General features: G+C 44.6%; 1 protein-coding gene across 3 annotated transcripts in view; it reads right to left on the reverse strand.

The window, feature by feature from the left end:
- Positions 1–19,432, reverse strand: part of SOX5 (SRY-box transcription factor 5) — a 783,587-nt gene that overhangs the window by 737,642 nt on the left and 26,513 nt on the right. The gene's annotated exons all lie outside the window — the stretch shown is intronic.

The following is a 19,432-nucleotide window of genomic DNA, read 5'->3' on the forward strand; positions in this document are numbered from 1 at the left end:
CAGCAGATTGCAGACTGCTGTGCTGGTGAGAGATTGCAGGGCACCAGATGAGGAAGTTCACCCACTTTGGGTTCACGCACGCTCCCCTCTCTGCCGTTAGGACGGCACTGTAAATTATTTTTGTCCCTCTGCTGTCAGGGTGGACAGACCCGTGTAGTACAGCTCCCAGATTAGCGCAGATGAAAACACCCTCCAGGCCAAAGAATGAAAAACTACCCTTCCCCACTTCTCTGCCTCAAATCTCTTCTAAGGAGGAACGAAGCCAGCACGGAGACATTGCAGGTTATTTACACGCAGTGGCATTGTATGGGATTTTGCGAGGTGTAAATTTTTTAAGAGCTTTAATGAACGTTAATCATCTGGCATTTCCACTGGCAATCTTGATGCTCAGCCATATGCTTTGCCTTTTTACACCTGTGCAAGCCCCCCCCCCCACTCCCCAAGCTGGTTCTCTCCTTAAACTGTTTTACCTTTCTAAAGTGGTACGAGTATTAATATTTGGGAAACAAGGCTGCCGCAGCCTAGACAGTATTTCTCCACAGCTTATTTACTGAATGTATTCCCCAGGCTCTGTGAACAAGTGTGAATGAATGCTGCGCAGTTGCGATGAGTTGCCGCACCAGCAGACATCCCTGTTGCCTTTGGAGCATGTTCCAAGGTAGGTTTGAATATGGAGTGGCGGGTGGACCTCAGAGCGTTCAAAAGAGGCTGCGCTGGGGTCACCTCCAAGAGAACTGGACCTTGTGCAGAAGTAACTCAACCCAAGTTGCATAAGCACTAGCTCAGTTACACCCGTGAATCCAAATATAGGAATGCTGGGAGTTACCTTGTACTGAGTTCCATCTAAGTCAATAATGCCTACACTAAACTGCTTCTGGTGCATGGGTGCGGGTGGCGCTGTGGTCTAAACCACTGAGTCTCTTGGGTTTGCCGATCAGAAGGTCAGCGGTTCAAATCCCCGTGACAGGGTGAGCCAACCTAGCAGTTTAAACTGAACTGAAGGAGCATCTCCACCCCCACTGTTCTGCCCGGACACTGAGATCCAGCGCCGAGGGCCTTCTGGCGGTTCCCTCACTGAGAGAAGCAAAGTTACAGGGAACCAGGCAGAGGGCCTTCTTGGTAGTGGCACCCGCCCTGTGGAACACCCTCCCACCTGATGTCAAAGATATAAACAACTATCGAACTTTTCAAAAACATCTGAAGGCAGCCCTGTTTAGGGAAGCTTTTAATACTGGATGAATCATTGTATTTAAATATTCTATTGGAAGCCGACCAGAGTGGCTGGGGAAACCAAGCCAGATGGGCAGGATATTTATTATTATTATTATTATTATTATTATTATTATTATTATTATTATTATTATTAAAAGCACACCAGTGCAAGTAGATAAATAGGTACTGCTGCAGCGGGAAAGTAAACGCCATTTCCATGTGCTCTGGTTTCCATCACGGTGTCCCGTTATGCCAGAAGCAGTTTAGTTATGCTGGCCACATGACCCAGAAAGCTGTCTGTGGACAAACGCTGGCTCCCTCGGCCAGAAAGCAAGATGAGCGCCACAGCCCCAAAGTCGCCTTTGACTGGACTTAACCATCCAGGGGTCCTTTACCTTTTTTTTTTTTTTTTTTTTTTTTTACACTGGCTGGCAGTGACTCTTCAGGCAGGCATCTTTCCCAAGTCTAAATTGATGATCTCCTTCTATCAGGCCACAATAGAAAGTGTCCTTTCATACTATTACATTGTGGTACACTGGTTTGACAGCCACAGACAGGAAGTCCCTACAGAGGGTGGTGAATACAGCACATGATATCATGGGTTGTCCCTGGAGTTTGTTAGTTGACATCGCGGGAGACCACTGCCTCAGGAGAGCGAGGAAAATTATTATGGACGACTCACACCTTGGCCAACACCTCTTTAATCTCCTACCTTCAGGCAGGAGATACAGAAGTATAGTCAGCCACACCAACAGGTTAAAGAACAGTTTTTATCCGTGGGCTGCTGAATGGAAAAAAAATAGTGGTGCAATTGATTTACAACAAGCACACAGAGCGCGAACAAGACTGAGTGTTTTTGGGGGGGCTTGTTTAATTTCACTACACACAGGTGGTGTAGTCACAATGTTGTTGTTGTGTTTTTTTTCTCATGAGGTGGCCAAAGTATTGGAGCCTCAGCTTCACAATCTGTCCTTCCAATGAGCACTCAGGGCTGATTTCCTTCAGAATTGATAGGTTTGATCTTCCTGCAGTCCATGGGACTCTCAAGAGTCTCCTCCATCACCATAATTCAAAAGCATCAATTCTTCGGCGATCAGCCTTCTTTATGGTCCAGCTCTCACTTCCATACATCACTTCTGGGAAAACCATAGCTTTAACCACCTTTGTTGGCAAGGTGATGTCTCTGCTTTTTAAGATGCTGTCTAGGTTTGTCATTGCTTTTCTCCCAAGAAGCAGGCGTCTTTTAATTTTGTGACTGCTGTCACCATCTGCAGTGATCATGGAGCCCAAGAAAGTAAAATCTCTCACTGCCTCCATTTCTTCGCCTTCTGTTTGCCAGGAGGTGATGGGACAAGTGGCCATGATCTTCGTTTTTTTGATGTTGAGCTTCAGACCATATTTTGCACTCTCCTAAAGGTTGTTATTATTATTATCATCATCATCATCATCATCATCATCATCTACCTGGAGATGATGGGGGCTGAACCTGGAACCTTCAGCATCCAAAAGCAAGTTCTCCTCTACTGAGCACCCTTCCAGGTACCTGGTGAAATGACCTGGTGAAAGATTCTGATAAATTGCCCACTCAGTTTTCAAACAATTTTGCCAAGGGGAGATTAAAGATCAAAGGCCAAAGGATGGTGCATTTTTGGTGTACTTTCCTTCATCAATTATTCCTGAGAATCCAAGCGACATTCATCTGAAACAGCTGCACTCCCATAGCGCCCCTATTGCCACCTATAAGTTGCTCGAGTACTTACTGAGCCTGATTTATTTTTTTTAAGGTGGCAGATCTGGCACATTTGCAATGCAGCCTTTTGAGGTGCGAATTCACTGTATAATTTATCCCTCCCCCCCCCTTTAAAACATTTCTTTATCGTTGTTCATTAAAAAAAATATCAAAGCAGTTCGCAATGCCAATAAAGAATTCATTAAAATACAACGAGACAATGAATGTAACAATTGTACAGAGTCTGTGCAAACCACACTAAGTTGGTATACAGGGACAGCAAATGCCACTGTTTTGAGCAGGGAAACAGCAATTGTAATTCTATTGTCCCATCTGAGGTGGAAAGGTAGTTATGACTGGGGATGGACAAATTGGTCGATTTCAGTTTCTCTCAGTTTTCATGAGCATTCATCAACATTCTAGGGCATATTTCTCCTAAATACACACTTTTACAAAACAATTATCTGTGATATTTTTGTATTCCCCTCGCCTAATAAAATAATAATACCATATTTATTTATTTATTTATTTATTTATTTATTTATGCATGCATGCATGCCCTGCCCATCTGGGTGGGTTTTCCCAGCCACTCTGGGCGGCTTCCAACAAAATATTAAAAAATATAATAAAACACCAAACATTAAAAACTTCCCTAAACAGGACTGCCTTCAGATGTCTTCTAAAAGTCAGACAGTTCTTTATTTCCTTGATGGGAGGGTGTTCCACAGGGCGAGCGCCACTACTGAGAAGGCCCTCTGCCTGGTACAAATGCATTTATGAGAACATTTTATCCAACTATGCATTTTGGTGCCCTTTTTTGTTGGAGAACTGCACTTCAGATTTCTGAGCAATGTGGCTTTCAAAGGAAATTCTGTGTTTTGGTTTGCCTAGTGGTTCAGGAAGCAGGATTAGCTATGTTTGTATTCAAATGTGAACAAGTTAACTCAACAAATGTCTCCTCCATCCTTGATTGCGTTTGAACAGGACTAACGCTAGCATAGCATAAATTTCAAAGGTTGCTTTTTGGTGTCACCTGGAAGTGTCCTAACTGGGTTTCAAACTGACAAAAATGCTCATCTTTTTACCTGCACAATTCATCGCAGGAATTCCTGAATTGTAGGGGTTGGACTAGATGACCCTCGGGTCCCTTCCAACTCTACAATTCTATAAATTTGCAATGCTTATTTTCTGAGCATTTTGCTTCTCCTTAAGCAGCTGCTCTACTGTATACATTGACGCAAAACGATTAAGAACAGGAAAAAACCCCAAAACCCTGAAGCTACCTATTATGAACATTAAGTAAAACTGCTGTGGGTTCCCTAGGAATAATCACAAACAGCAGGAAACAAGTTATTTTTATTTTTCAACATCATAAAGCGAATGGCACCAAAAAAAGGGGGTATCCAATGCTCTGCTGCAAACTTAAACTATCACAATTTACTTTACTTAAAGTGTATGTGTTGCGGCCAAAAGACAAACAGTTGGAAGAGCAGCGAAGTCAGAGAGAGGTAGACTTGTGCCACAAAAGCTCTCGGCAGTCTGGACGAAGACAGACAAAAGGAGAAGCTGTGCGTGGATGGTGCTAATTGCTCCCAAAATATCAAGCCCAATGCCAGCATTGCATATCCATAATAAATGGCGTTCATAAAAGCCGCAGCACAATACAGGGGAAAACTTACCAAAAAAAAGAGAGGAAACTCACATTAAGCATCTTTGTGGGCTTTCTCAGCAGGTTGCCAGATATTGAACAGTTGGAGAACTGAGATTATTCTAGTGCAGCGGCTTTCAAATGGTGTCCCAGGGAACCTCGGAGCTCCTCAGAAGCTTGCCAGGGGTTCCTCAAGGAGAAAATGAGGAATGGGAGACAGGTTTTCCATTCGACAGTTTGCTCACAATCACTGCTGATATTCCCTGCAATGGGGAGTTGGGGCATGTGTTATTTTATTCTTATTTATTCCTTTTTGCATCCCACCTTTTTATCCAATGAGCTGATGGTGGTGTAGATGGTTCTTCCCCTCCTCATTTAATCCCCACAACCACCATGTAAGGCTGGTTAGGCTAGAGGCAGCGACTGACTCAGGGTCACCGAGGGGGGAATTTGAACCCAGGTCTCTCCCAGGTCCTAGTCCAGGACTTTAACCATTAAGCCTCACTTGCTCCTAAGGCGTGCTCCCCATTCACTCTGGACAACTAGGGGGTGAAGCCATTGGAACAAATTGTGTCCCTGAGTCTTCTGCAGTATCCAGGGATGATGCTGAAGAAATGAAGAGCCCCCTCAGCCACAGAGGAGTCCTCACTGGGACTGGTGGGCTATCTCAGCAGTGGCACCTTCCCGGTGGAACAGCGTCCTGTCATGTCAAGGAGATAAATGACTATAAAACTTTTAGAAGACATCTGAAGGCATCCCTGCACCTGAGAGTTGTTTTTAATGTTTGATGTTTTCTTATGTTTTCATGTGTGTTGGAAGCGGGTGACTGGGGTATAAATAATAAAATTCTGATTAATGATTATGGTGGGGCAGAGGGTAGGGAGACCAACAGTGGGTGGAGCAAGCTGCAATGACAGGCAGAGACACCCCCCGATTGGCAAAACAGAAGACTGAAGGCAGGTAGCCAGGTGTGGCCCATCCCATTTTGCTGGTGCTCTCGCAAGATTTCACAGGACTCACATGAGATCTTGCCAGAACCCCAGTGAGTACCAATGGAATATACAGGTAAAACTGACAACTAGGTAGGTGATTTGAATTCACTCCTGAATTCACTTAATTTCCTTCGCACTAGACCAGCAGCTTAATGTATTTTTAAATTATTTTCCCCCTTCCTTTATCTTCCCCTTTCTCCCCCACCCCACCCCCCAGAGATCACTCAGGCCTTTAAATTCCATGATGAGATTAAAAGCATAAATCATATGTATACCATATATATATATATATATATATATATATATATATATATATATATTTGCTTTCGTAGATTTTCACGGGTACAGGAATGCAGGTTTTGGTGTCTTCGGGTGTCTTCCCGTGTAAGAGTTGGGGTGTCTAGGCGACGTTTCGACGAGGTCTCACTCGTCATCTTCAGGCTGGTGCTTTCGGCTTCTTGTTACTGGAACAGAGCAGGATCTCAGTGTTTGAGTTCCTATAAATACTGTTGAGGGGGTGTGGTGTATAGCCTCCAACGTTCTGGGCAGAGAGGAAGTTCCCAGGTTAGTGTGTCTTTTCTTCTTTTGTTCATTAATTACCCGAGGGATATCTTGAGTGATTTCCCGAGCGACACTCTGAGCACCACCCAGGAGGGTCACTAGGTGTGGATCAGTCGCCAAAGCCAGAGCACAACTGGGTGCAGTGCAGCCATCTTCTCAGAAAAAACTCTTCGCAAGGTCAGGAGGTCGGGACACGAGAGCTTTGGCGACTGATCCACACCTAGTGACCCTCCTGGGTGGTGCTCAGAGTGTCGCTCGGGAAATCACTCAAGATATCCCTCGGGTAATTAATGAACAAAAGAAGAAAAGACACACTAACCTGGGAACTTCCTCTCTGCCCAGAACGTTGGAGGCTATACACCACACCCCCTCAACAGTATTTATAGGAACTCAAACACTGAGATCCTGCTCTGTTCCAGTAACAAGAAGCCGAAAGCACCAGCCTGAAGATGACGAGTGAGACCTCGTCGAAACGTCGCCTAGACACCCCAACTCTTACACGGGAAGACACCCGAAGACACCAAAACCTGCATATATATATATATATATATATATATATATATATATATATATATCCATCCCCAAGACCAGTTGGTTCTTTATGACTGCAGACAATAGGATGTAGGAAGCCAACGGGTATCTTCTAAAGGAAATGGTTTGAGAACTCTGTCCAACATGTTTTCACGCATATTCCCCACTGACGCAGTGGGGTAGATGTTCACTGACGTTTCGCTAATGAACTCACACCTAACACCAGCAATCGACTCCGAGGTGCTAATTGAGCAAACGAACGTGTTGGGGAATGAGTGAGAATTTGTCACGGAAAAATTTATCAAGATTTCAAATCCCCCCCCCCCCCCAAGAAACTTCAAACAGACAAATCAAACAGCAAAAGCCCAGGACCTCTGGCTTTCACTCAAAGGCATCAGTAGCCAACGTGATATTCTCCAGATATCACTGGACTCAAGGCACCATCATCCCTGACTATTGGCCATGGTTGCTGGGGCTCATGCGAGTTGGTAATTCAACAACAACCAGAGACAAGCATGGTGGCTACCACAGATCTAAGATGAGAACAGCACCATAAGGCCACATAGAGTATTGACCACTGTGGTAGAAATTAAGAGTTTTTAAAAATGATATTCTACGTGGAGATCCCAACCCACTTAAAATTTCTCTACAACTTCTGCCCAAAAATGAGAATAGAGTCCAATTCAAGTGGGACCCAAATGGTATGGGAATCCCTGGGTTGTTTCTGGTTTTCTTCAATGTGGTTCCACTGAAGTGACCAGACATGACTAACCTGGGTTCGTTCATTCCAATGGGTTTACTCTGAGTACAGCTTAGGTGGGCACAGCCCACTGTAACAAGGCTGGCCTCAGGTTCAAGGAGTTAGGGACAGGGAAGTGAGGCCCGGTGTGTTTTCCTGATGTGTACATAGTGACGCTGCATTCATCTCTAACATATGGCTTGGATCTGCCATTTTGATTTCCCATACTGCTGTGCAGTGCATTGTGGGAAATTAAAATGGCCGCTTCAAGTCACCTGGCACAGGAGACCCAAGCCCTACTGAAGTGCAGGGACCCTGTCACCTGCCCAAGGTTACTACCTACTGGGGGCCAGGTTGGTGCTTCAACATGGCTGCTTCTCAAACAGCTCATGTATTGTTTCAAAGAAAGCTATTCCTTGGGGAAATAAATGGGCACAACCGCGTTCCATGCCAGTTCGTCATGACTAACCAGACTGAGGCCAGTGTCACAGGTTGCCCCCCACTCCACAAAACTGAGGACACTATGTTCTGTTAGCGCCATCTACTGGGTATTGCCAACAGCAGGAGGTTACCATTTCTGTGACAAACTTTGGAACAAGGGTCCAAGCAGGAGGGAGACAGGCCTTGCCTCATACCTCAAAATGAAGATAAAAATTTAGCCATGAGATTTGGAGATGGTGAATCTGGAATACCTGGAAAATGTATTCTCAAGGTCTCGGTGGAGGAACAGTTCACAGCGCTGACATCGCCCCACTGCTTCCAGGGTAAACAAGAATACAAGGAGCATCCTTGTACTTTTGCTCAGAGATAATTTCTTTTACCCTATCTACATCAAGCTATATTCTATCTTTATCACCAAACTCCCAATATAATTGCACATTGTATTAATTAACAATATTTTTAATATATTATTGGCCATGTGATGATTTTAGTCTATAAATTTTGTTGTTTAATGTCTTAACCTGTATATTAAGGTACTTTTATAGCTCTGTTTAGAGTAGGTAATGTCTTGATAATATAAATGTTTTAAGTTTTTGTATTAATCCAGCGTATTTTCTTTTAATTGTTGAATGATTCTGTGTACATTGTGGCAGCCTTTGGCTGTGTGCAATAAAACTGACTGACTGACAGATCATTTCTCCCTCCTCCCTCTCTATTCTTTTATACCTTAAACCTGCAGTTAACCTGCATTGCAAGGATTTTGTACAGTCCTTTGGCTAACAGAGAGATATCTGAAGAAGTGTGCATGCACAGGAAAGCTCATACCAAGAACAAACTTAGTTGGTCTCTAAGGTGCTACCTGTAACTAGAAAGGACTTTGATTTTATATTGTCAGCTACTTCCTTTGTTACTCAGATCAGCACCTTTCACAAATACCATAAAATCCTCCTGGGGAGGGAGCAGAAGCAAACGTATTTTTAATTACCTCTCCAGTATTTACAAATAGGAAACTCCTCCTAGTGCCAATCTGTATCTAGCCAGAATAGCACTGCCCCCCCCCACCCCACACATGAGCAGGCTGTGGAGGAGGCCCGAGCTTTGGAGGGGTATGAAAAATCCTTTGGCTTACAGTATGATCCTCTGCAGGTCTACCCAGAAATTCTTCTGAGTGCTGGTTGCTGCGAATTGCAAGTAAGGAGAGTTGCTGTTGCACTCAGGTCCTGCCTGCGGTCTTTCCAGTGGCATCTAGTTGGCCACTGAGAATTGAGCATTCTGAACCAGATGGGTCATTGGCCTGATCCAACAGGGCTTTTAGATGTTTTTAAGCTCCACTGAGACTTACTCCCAATTATGTGAGTATAGGTCAGACAACATCAAAAAAACTAAGATCATGGCCACTGGTCCCATCACCTCCTGGCAAACAGAAGGGGAAGAAATTGAGGCAGTGAGAGATTTTACTTTCTTGGGCTCCTTGATCACTGCAGATGGTGACAGCAGTCGCAAAATTAAGAGATGCCTACTTCTTGGGAGAAAAGCAATGACAAACCTAGACAGTATCTTAAAAAGCATAGACATCACCTTGCCAACAAAGGTCCGTATAGTTAAAGCTATGGTTTTCCCAGAAGTGATGTATGGAAGTGAGAGCTGGACCATAAAGAAGGCTGATCGCCGAAGAATTGATGCTTTTGAATTATGGTGCTGGAGGAGACTCTTGAGAGTCCCATGGACTGCAAGAAGATCAAACCTATCCATTCTGAAGGAAATCATCCCCGAGTGCTCACTGGAAGGACAGATCCTGAAGCTGAGACTCCAATACTTTGGCCACCTCATGAGAAGAGAAGACGCCCTGGAAAAGACCCTGATGTTGGGAAAGATTGAGGGCACAAGGAGAAGGGGACAACAGAGGAAGAGATGGTTGGACAGTGTTCTCAAAGCTACCAACATGAGTTTGACCAAGCTGTGAGAGGTAGTGGAAGACAGGAATGCCTGGCATGCTCTGGTCCATGGGGTCACGAAGAGTCGGACACGACTAAACAACAACAACAACAACAACAACAACAACAACAACAACAACAACAACAACAACAACAACAGGTCAGACACACATTATGAGGGCAAATCTTGGGGGAAATGTCTGGGGGTCTCTTTCTAGTCTAGCATCATGTTCTCCCAGTGACCAAACAGTTGCCCATGGGAAGCCCGCAAGCAGGATTTGGTTACAAGAGTCCTCTCCTCTGCTGTGGTTTTCAGACACTGGTATTCAGAATCATTGTTGCCTCTAATCGTGGGGGAAGAGCAGAGCTCTTGTGGTTAGTGGCCATCAATAGCTTTCTTCTCCATGAATTAAAGTGAAACAATGCACATGACTATCTAAAGAAGGGAAGACCCTGGAAGGCCACTCAGTCCAGACTCTACCATTGCCTAGCTGTCCATTGCCGTGTCTCCCATGACTGCTGTGGCTGCCATTGCCTCTGGCTTGTGACAGTCCACAGACAACACTCAAATTCCCTTCCCCCTTCTTGCAAGGATTCTGTAGTGCGAGTAACAGCTCTGAGAGCAAGCAGTAAGAAAGACCCCCATATTCATTCAGCTTTCCATAGGGAAGACCATCTTTTTTCCACTGCTATTAAAAAAATATACAGACAGTACTGTATCTACACCCAGCCACCCCCCATAATCTATGATTGTGCATTATTGTTGAAAAGCAGTTTCCTTCTTCCCAGGATCATAGTATATTGGAAAATACGCCTGGAAGATAATGCTCCAAAAATGCACAAAACACACTTTATAGATCAACAATACAGCATGCAAATAATTCTGACTAAGCATTCGCAAGAGACAGGCCCATGCTGTGAATGTATATTATGAATAATGCATACAACTTGGCTAAATCTTAATGAGTCCGTTGACATTCCACAGAGTCCAAGGAAGCCCCCCAATTCCATAGCAGCCCCACAGATTCCTCCGATCCTTTTCTCTGCTGAATGAGCACAAATGTCTACATGCAAATACAGTGGTACCTTGGGTTACGTACTTAATTCGTTCTGGAGGTCTGTACTTAACCTGAAACTGTTCTTAACCTGAAACACCACTTTAGCTAATGGGGCCTCCTGCTGCTGCCGTGCTGGCGCTGCGCGATTTCTGTTCTCATCCTGTAGCAAAGTTCTTAACCCGAGGTAATATTTCTGGGTTAGCGGGGTCAGTAACATGAAGCGTCTGTAACCTGAAGCGTATGTAACCCGAGGTACCACTGTACATGCATGCACCTTGAAAACAGACAGGATATTCTCCTGCAGATCAGCTATGTGCATATTCATCAGGGCTGAGCAGTATTGTGGCCAAAGGATACTTATGCAGTAAAAAAAGGCAAAGGACCCCTGGACGGTTAAATCCAGCCAAAGGCGACTATGGGGTTGTGGCGCTCATCTCGCTTTCAGGCTGAGGGAGCCAGCGTTTGTCCATAGACAGATTTCTGGGTCAAGTGGCCAGCATGACTAAACCTCTTCTGGTGCAACGGAACACCGTGACAGAAGCCAGAGCGCCTGGAAATGCTGTTTACCTTCCTGCCACAGTGGTACCTATTTATCTACTCGCACTGGCATGCTTTCAAACTGCTAGGTTGGCAGGAGCTGGGACAGAGCGATGGGAGCTTACCCCAAGGCAGGTCACCTTTGAACTATGAAATCCCATCTCCACAGGAAGTAACAACAGCCACCAACGCAGATGGCTTTCATATCCTTCACAATATCTCCGATGAATATAGGGATCTCCTTTTCCATTTTAATAATAATAATTTTATTATTCATGCCCCACCCATCTGACTGGGTTGCCCCAGCCACTCTGGGCAGCTTCCAACATATATGAAAATGTAAAAAAACATTTTAAAAACTTCCTAATACAGGGCTGCCTTCAGGTATCTTCTGAAGATTGTATAGTTACTTATCTCCTTGACTCAGGGGGTCACATAACTCCATAACCTCATTTCTCCAATGAAAGTAGGGGTGTCCTAAGGAAAAGCAGGACATTCCGAGATCAAATAATAAACTGGGATGGCTTCTGTAAATCCGGGACAATCCCTGGAAAATAGGGACACTCGGAGGGTCTGGGCCTTAAAAGAGGGCTGCTGATGGCTACTAGCCAAGGCAGCTATACTTCGCTGTTGCAATTGGTCCTAGAATGAACCAAGAGCCTGACTTGGTACAAGGCAACTTCTTGCGTTGTCTCCAACCATGTGGTCCTCTGAAAAATTCACAGAGGCCATATGGCACATGTGCAACAAACCTATCCGCTTGCTAAGGAAGGCTCCTCGTAGCCTCGCTGTATTGTCTCTCGGTTGTGCCTTTTCCGATGTTCGTGGCTGCTAAAACTGTGCAGATTCTGTGACCTTCGCAAATTACACCCCTTGCAAGTCCCTCGCTGTCTCCGTGCTTGACATGAGATGCTGCCCTTGGAATTCAGTACAAGGGAGCAAAAGGTCAGGCTTGCAGATAACAATCCTGAAAAACTGCTTTGCCCGTGATTTGGGCCTACCCGCTTCGCCGTCTCCACAATTGCTCCCTAGATTCCTGCCTCCTCTCTCTCTCTCCTTCTTCCTCTGCTCCCAATGAGAGAGAGAGAAAAAGAGAGAGAGAGAGGTCTTTTGGTAACACTTTCCATCTCAGCAGGAGGCAAGAGTGTTTGTGATATCCATTTTGATACAAAACCGAAATTAGGCCTCTGGAAATAGCTAATGCATAAAAAGAGGAAGCATTTTTGTTTGGCGGGAGCATCTTGCGTGTGGCAAAAATTATTATTATAGGTTACCGTTAACCCTTGGAAGATGGAAGTCAGTTCTGCAGCTCCCCGCTGGGACGAGGAAATCGCAGGCGCTCCCTCAGCAGATCTTTCAGGAGTCCTCTCTTTGGATAAAAGGGAGATTCTGTTGACCTCTGCTTTTCTGAGAGCTAATTTAAGCGAATTTAAGTGAAACAGAGCCAAATGTACCAGCAGTTAAACAAGGTAGGTGTGTGGGTTCTGAAATGTCCCATCACATAACCTGCCTAAGAGTAGAAAGCTTTTCTTAGCTGTTATGTGAACACAGGCCCTCGGTTGCACAGAATTTAAACCAAGTGGGGTCTTTCAGCCTTGCATGATCTACCTTTTTCTTGTTAAACCAGGGTTCCTGTGATAAATCAGTGGATTTTGAAATTTACACATGTGTAGGGGTGCCTTTGCAGGGATTATTAAAGTAGTGCATGTGCTTCTTCCCATGCAGAAGATCCTGGGTTCAGTCACCGGCATATCCAGATAGAGCTGAGAAGGACCCCTGTCTAAAAACCCTGGACAGCCACTGCCATCAGTGTAGACAATACCAAGGAAGATGGAGCAATGGACTCCACATGGCAGCTTACTATGTTCCAATTCATGAATTTATTGCTTTTTTAAAATGACTATGCTGCCCATCTGACTGGGCTGCCCCAGCCACTCTGGGCAGCTCCCAACAAAATATTTAATGAAACATCAACCATTAAAAACTTCCCAGTACAGGGCTGCCTTCAGGAAGTACATCCTCGGATACCATTTCTTTATTTATTATTACAATTAACTCTTGCCTTCCTCCAGGAAACTCAAGGTGGTTCTCAAGGAAACTCTGAGGTTCAGTTAGGCTGAGAGGGACTGGCCCAAGTAAGGATTTGAACCCAGGCCTCTCAGGCCTAAGTCCACGACGCTACTCAGTAACCCCACACCAGCTTGGTGGTAAACACTATAAATCCTTAAGCTTCTTGAGAATTTGGGCCCACCACATGGCAGTAAGCGGAAACAGAGGTAAGTCAGCCCACCATGTGGAAATGTGAGCAATGAGTCTAATTCAGTCTTCATCAAGCGGGTCCCTCCAGATGTTGTTGGACTGCAACTTCCATCAGCAAAGCTGGCTGGCTGGGGCTGAGGGAAGTTGCATTTCAACATCTGGAGGGCACTGGGTTGGTGGGTGCTGGTCAAATTCAATAATAATAATAATAATTTATTATTTGTACCCTGCCCATCTGGCTGGGTCTCCCCAGCCACTCTGGGCGGCTTCCAACAAAGATTTAAAATACATTAAAATGTCACACATTAAAAACTTCCCTGAACAGGGCTGCCTTCAGATGTCTTCTAAAAGTCAGATAGTTGTTTATTTCCTTGACATCTGATGGGAGGGTGTTCCACAGGGCAGATGCCACTACCAAGGAGGCCCTCTGCCTGGTTCCCTGTAGCTTTACTTCTCGCAGTGAGGGAACCACCAGAAGGGCCTCAGCGCTGGACCTCAGTGTCCGGGCAGAATGATTGGGGTGGAGACACTTCTTCAACCCCTTGCTCCAAAGTATTATTCACTGCAAGCCTATATCTAATTCTGGGTGGGGTGGCAAAATCAGTTACTTTCATATTTACAGGTAAACCTACCAAATTTGCACTTTCTGAAACAATGTGCAAACCAGAACACAGTTGCCTTTTGAAACACGAACCTTTCTGAATTTTTCAGTGCACTTCTGCAGTCAAGAAATATGTACAAACATGTGCGTAGTTTGAATAAGCAATGGATAAAAAGGCAGATATTAGAAAATTACCTGAAAATATCTACGATAGAAAGCAGTCGATCTATTTGCTATGTATTAATGTAATGATTTTTTTCATGACAGCTTCTGAGGTCAGGGAGCAGGTTTTCAGCTATTTTTGCACACCATTTTGAATCCGGGTAGTAGGCTGAACCTCTCAAAACTTCACTAATATTAACCTCCGATTTCAAAATTGTACCATTTTTTTTGGGGGGGGGAGTTCTGAAGACTTCCTGAGCAAAACTGGTGGATAAGGCTGCTTGTGCATTTTATTCAGGGGGAAATGATTTGCAAATTAGGCATTACTGCACACACAAAATAATATATCAAGAAAAAAATGCACTAAAACGCTGATGAATTTTCACAGTGACTTTAAAAAAATATCTTCACAAACTGATGTGGAAATGTGGAAAACTGAATTGGGGGGAGACTGAAAATGACAGAGTCTCCCCTTTACCTCTAATATACAAACCATGCCAGTAAAGACTAGAATCAAAGATTCCCCCCGCCCACCCCCTTTAAAATGACAAACTTGTTAACAGCTATAAATAAGCTAGTAATTTGCAAGTTATGAATCACTGCGACTGAGGATTTCACTGGCGTTATCACAGCTTTCATGCCTCAGCATCACAGACTTTGAACAATCTTCGCTTTCAGAGCTGTCATTCCAGAAGTTGTGGGGTTTTGTGCATGTGCTTTAATGTACGTTCCTCATTAAGAAGAGAAGGCACCAGAAGACCTCAGATGAAACCCGTCCCTTGCTCTCGCTGCTAGAGCAGGCATGCGGGTTCACAGCCGTTTGCTCCCGAGTAAGGATGGGTGAATCTGTACATTTCAGTTTTCCATTTTCTAGACTCAAGTTCACCTCTCCGCTGCCATTTGCATTTAATAAACTTGCTGGCATTCGTCTGGGTCAGGAGACAATGGAAGATTGCACCATTGTGGGTAAAGTCAAACTGTCAGAGCTATAGCGCCTCCTGTGGCTGTAGAGATTGATATGGGAGAAACATGTTTTACTGCAGCTGGGGCAGGTGAAGGCACCCAGATTTGCTTTTTTCTTCTTCTTTCTGTGTTCCTCCCAGCGGTCATTTCACCTCTGGTCATTGCTGTGAATACATGACCTGACTGTCTGTCTCCTGGCACTATGGTTGTCTGCAAAGGATTCCCACACATTGTGGTTCATGTTGCCAGACTTCGTGCCATGTTTGCAGACAACTTTATAACACGGAGTTGGTCTGCCAACAGGCCTGGTGCCTGAAGCCAGCATCCCATAAAACACATCCTTGGATATCCTGCCATCTTCCATTCTATGTTCATGCAGGTCTCTCTCAACATCCATGTTTTCGTATGAGGTTTTGCCCAAAGCACACGTGTTTTGCAAAACATTTCCCCTAAAATTTTTGCATGCTATTTCCACTAATATATGAACTTCCATGTATATTTAGACCTTGGCTGGAGAAACGAATTGCAAAATTCAGAGAAGTGCAAATGCCAAAGGCTGTGTTTGGGGGTTGTACGTTTGTTCAAAAAGTGAAAAATAGGTATCTTTGCCTTTAAATGTGAACTGACTCAAATCCCCCTCCCCCAATTCCTACTCCAGAGTGGACTTTCTGCCATTAGCAGAGGAAGCAGATTTTTCGTTCGTTTCTGTTATCTGCCTCCCTGCGTCTCACTTCTCCTAAGCACCTCTTTCCCACTCCTTCAAATGCACAGACTTCAAAGGGATGTGAACTGTGATCTGAAGTCCAACAGTTCCATTTCCCTAGGATTTAAATTGAACTATATCACCTTTTTTTATTTAATAAAAAAAGTCCACGCTCCCATTTAAGTCAATCATAGCTCCAGTTGTGCAAACGCTTGATAAGAACAGCTCTGCAGCCTGCCAAGACATGGAGATGCTCTCTTGATTTTCAGCTTCAGCAAGCACCAGTTGCTTAAACACACTTTCCGTGGCACAGAAGCCACTCTGGGTACCATATCATTGGCATATGGCCCACACAGCAGTAGAAATGTGGGGGGGTTTTGGAGGCAGGAAGGGAGACGCCTGCTTCTCTCTCCTCCTCTTGCTCCAGGAAATGAATTACATGATGTAACCATAAGAAAGAAAGGGGAAGGGCTGAAATTCAGTGGTGGAGCATCTGCTTTCTGCACAGAAGGCCCCATGTTCAATTCCTGGCATCGCCAGGTAGCGTTGCAAAAGATACCTGGTCAGAAATTATTGAGATATCATTGCTGCCAAGCAACAATACTGAGCTAGAAGGAACCAGTGGTCCAACTCAGCGTTGGACAGCCTCCCATCCATAGAATAACCCTTTGTCAAGGAGTGAGCTGGTAGAAAACCACACTATTCCAAGTTGGAGATAACTCTCTGTTAGCAAAAACACAATATTCATAGACTTGGCTGAGTGTCAGGCATAATGAGCACAGCACTCATCCATGGTAGGTTTTGCGAGTGTCGGATTTGCCACTACAGTGGTACCTCGGGTTACAGACGCTTCAGGTTACAGATGTTTCAGGTTACAGACTCCACTAACCCAGAAATAGTACCTCGGGTTAAGAACTTTGCTTTAGGATGAGAACAGAAATTGTGGGGTGGCGGCAGCAGGAGGCCCCCCCCCATTAGCTAAAGTGGTACCTCAGGTTAAGAACAGTTACAGGTTAAGAACGGATCTCCGGAACGAATTAAGTTCTTAACACGAGGTACAACTGTAATCTAAACAAGTTATAGCTTAGGGCCCCACTCTTTTGGGGGCCCCAAAAGAATTCAAAGGGGAAAAAACCTGGATATACATTTCCAAAATATAAGACAAAAAAACAAATAAAACATACATACAGCAACAGTGTTTTGTGTTGTGTAGGCTCCTATGATGGAAGTCATGGGCCGCGCCTGCTAGCCTACTCCCTAAAATATCACTGGTTTTCTCATTTCTATATAGAGGGTGCCTACATTCTGCATGGACTGGTTGTAACAATTGCTTTGATAAAATACATATTTTGTTATGTGCAAATGGCTTTAGATACCTATTAGGTCCATAAATTACCACATAGCATATATTCAACACAAAAAACAGCGACAATTTGTTGTTGACAAAGGACAGCTGGACATATCAAGGGCCCCATTACCTTCAGTAGCTTAGGGCCTCATCAAATCTAAATCCGGCCCCTATGAATCAGTTTTCCCGAGACTGAAAAACCCCACCTACCCCCAGTCGTCTAAATTCCCCTCCTTCCAGGGCTTTTTCCAAGCAATTGGAGATAACGCTTGTATTGCTCTGTCCATTTCAGCTCTCTTCTCTTGCCCAATGTGGGGCTTGAACCCACAACCCTGAAATCAAGAATCCCACACTCTACCAACTGAGCTATCTCAACATACACGGAGATAGGGCAGAAAAAGAGACTTCACAGGGTGGTGGCTAAGAATAGGCGGCAATTCTATGGGTTTATATTTGGGATTGTAATTGAAATCAGTGGGACATAGTTCTGAAAAAGCAGGGTTAGGATGTGCTTCATAGAATTACTCTTTTTTAAAAAAGCACTATACAGCTTGGGAAAAGAAGGCTTCCACTCTGTGATGATTAAATGCAATTAACATTTTAAAAAACCACACACTTTGTACAAGCCTTTTGCTGTGGTTTCCCCTATCTCTCCCATCTTACAGCCTGCTCTAGTTTGGATCCTACGAACCTTTGCAAGAGCTGCTGAATATAGAACAGGAAGATAGACTTGACCAGAAAAGCTTTGCCCTCTCCAGATCAGGGACCCCCCTTGAACCCAACTGAACGATGGCATACACCAGGGTTGAGGAACTGTTTTCTTACTGCGGGGTGCATTTCCTTTTGAGCAGCCTTCCAGGAGCTGCAAAGCAATGGTGGGGTGCAAAGGTAAAGGGACCCCTGACCATTAGGTCCAGTCGCGGATGACTCTGGAGTTGCTGCGCTCATCTCGCTTTATTGACCGAGGGAGCCGGCGTACAGCTTCCGGGTCATGTGGCCAGCATGACTAAGCCACTTCTGGTGAACCAGAGCAGCGCACAGAAACACTGTTTACCTTCCCGCTGGAGTGGTGCCTATTTATCTACTTGCACTTTGACGTGCTTTCGAACTGTTAGGTTGGCAGGAGCAGGGACCAAGCAACGGGAGCTCACCCCGTCGCGGGGATTCGAACCGCCGACCTTCTGATCAGCAAGTCCTAGGCTCTGTGGTTTAACCCACAGCGCCACCCATGTCCCTTATGGTGGGGTGTGGTCAGAGGCAAAAATGGGAGTGTATACATCTTGCAGAAGGCCAGTTTCCATGACACAACCCTCTCTGTCCTCCACTCAGGCAAGCCCTATCAGAGTTCAGTGACACACTGCAGCCAGTCAAAACAACTCAAGGAGACTATGAAGCAGGGATCATGAGCTGTGTGGCCTGGGGAAGGTGGGTGTGGCTGGGGAGAGTTCCAGTAGATGAATAGAGAGGCTTCGGGGGCCACATTTGGCCCCTGGATGGTCGCCACCCTTCTAGAGTTGCCATATGTCCTCTTTTTCCAGGACCAATCCATAGCTAAAAGTAGAAGTTGGCAAATGTGTCTTCTTCAAAATAATGGCAACCCCACAACTCCCCATTTGTCCCTCTTTCCCATCTCTCCTTAGGGAGGACAATATGCCAAGGGAGGCAGGGCTCCTATATTTTCCATAGGTTGTGTCTAAATGTTTATATTCCTCCTTGGTTCCCTCAAGGCAGATTTGCAAAATAGGAATGAGACATCTAGATTACATAACATATTTTATATTATATACTATATTAATTTGTGATAATGGTGGTGCATTGTATGGTGGTAAGTGGCCGGGACCGACAAAGTTAAAGAGCTTTGGAGGATTAGATATGCACACTAATTTATACCTAATATATTTCTATGTTAAATATGAAAGGATATCTTGTTTGCAAAATAACAGTGTATACAATATATATAATTTCTTCTACAAGTCAAAGCCAGTACAACACAACATCTAATAATGCAACTGCA

The sequence above is a fragment of the Podarcis bocagei genome, assembly GCF_964188305.1.
Source record: "Podarcis bocagei genome assembly, chromosome: 10".
In the NCBI taxonomy this organism is placed as follows: Eukaryota; Metazoa; Chordata; class Lepidosauria; order Squamata; family Lacertidae; genus Podarcis; species Podarcis bocagei.